A 1,982-nucleotide genomic window follows, 5' to 3' on the forward strand; every position below is an offset into this window, starting at 1 on the left:
GAAGGAGAAGAAGCAAGGTTTGAGCAATAGAAGCTCTCCCATTCTTCCACTCTTTCTCTTAGATAGTGCTTGTGGAGGCATCGGAAGCAGGGTAGAGTGAAAATCTCATATTACTATGAGATTTGGTGTGTGAGCAGAGCACTGTATATTCTAGAGCCATTTTAGAGTTGCAAGGTTACGGATAATAGTTTTAGACCCACAAGGTTGCGGATAGCAATTTCAGGGTATATTGTGATTTCGACAGTATTGACCGAAAGTGGGTGCATAGGTTACAGATTTTGAATCTGTAAATTTTTAGGTGTTTTCAAAGAAGAAAATACAAGTTTTATCCGCAAATAGGTTACAGATTACATGTATTATATTGAGCAATTAATGAAAAAGGCTGCTTGGTGAATTGTTGTGCACTTGTTGTGAAAGGTTGTAGAAGACTAGCTTGCTATGTTGTATCATTTTTTGTGATAATGGTAGAGAACAATGAAAATCCCATCATTAAGAAGCTCAAAAAGCTCAACTACCCTTCATGGAAGCTCCATGTTATAAACTTCCTCATTGGAAACGGTCTTTATGAGTTTGTTTTAGGTGAAGAAAATGAGCCAGAGCTGAGTATCCCTCTAACTGTAGATGAATTCAAGGCATGGAAAGAATGGAATGCAAAGGACAAAAAGGTGATGTATTGGCTATTTGTAGTCATTGATAATACTATGCTGGGACATATCAGGAATGTAGAAACTTCACATGTAGCTTGGACAATTTTTAAGAACATATTTTCAATAAATACAAAGGCAGGAAAGATTGAACTCAAGCAAGAGTTGAATACCTTGAAGAAAGGGAAAATGTCTATCAATGAGTATGTTTTGAAGGTGAGGAGCCTTGCAGATGCTTTAGCATTGATTGATGCAATGCACGATGATTATGATTTTGTTTTATCCACTTTGAGTGGCCTTAATAATGAGAAGGCATGGAAATCATTTATCACTCTGTATATGTACATAAGTTATTTTCAAATTTTGATGAGCTGGTCTCTCTCATGATTACTGAAGCGATTAATATGCAAAGTGACTCGTCTGAAAGAAATGGTCAACATATCCAAGAATTTTACTCAAGTTTAGGAAGGGGACAGGGTAGATCCTCTTTGAGAGGCCATGGTATTTGATGTGCTGGCGATAACTAGCAAAACATGTTCAATCAGCAATTTGGTGAAATGCACATTTTAGGAGGCTAAGAAAACTTTAGAGGCACGGGAAGCTCTAGAGGAAGAGGTAGATGGAAGAACAGAGATTCTATAAATTCTGCTATTGTTTGCCATTATTATGGCAAGATAGGTCGTATTGCAGCCTCGAGGAAGTTACTATATGTATATCCTCTACATCACATGCATTCAAGGCCTATTTATAAATATCCTTATCTATGAATTTTTCCTAAATAAAACATAACCCTTTTCTATTCAATCTATAAATAACCCCCTTTATGTTACACCCTTTTGTATGTAAAAAAAATGTATAAAAATAATATTGAAAAATAATCTTATTTTGAACCCACGTGATCCACACATATATTCATGAGTAACTTACCCGAGATTGTAGCCAATTTTTATGCTAAGAAGGATGATATTCGCAATGGTAAATTGTAGCAAGGAAACTATGCATCATCTTCACGACAAAATGAAGACAAAAATGAGCGTTTGTTTGTTATGTAGCATATGATGAATGCAGTTACAGGAAAGGGGACACATGATGATGTATGGTATGTCGATTCAAGTGCATCTAATTATATGACCAGCCATGTTGAATGATTTGGTGAAGAGATGCATGACTTACAAAATCTAGGTTATGTGCAGGTCATGCCACCCAATTTCACACATTGGAAAGGTTCCCTTGTCCTTGCATGATGGCTTTGGAAGAAGCGTGCCTTTCTCAAAAGGCAGATCAAATATCTTAGATTTATTGTGTCAAATGAAGGAATCTTTGTAGATCCTACAAAGG

This window comes from Lygodium microphyllum, chromosome 30 (assembly GCF_053477565.2).
Source record: "Lygodium microphyllum isolate KBCC chromosome 30, Lygodium_microphyllum_v1.1.10, whole genome shotgun sequence".
NCBI classification, from domain to species: Eukaryota; Viridiplantae; Streptophyta; class Polypodiopsida; order Schizaeales; family Lygodiaceae; genus Lygodium; species Lygodium microphyllum.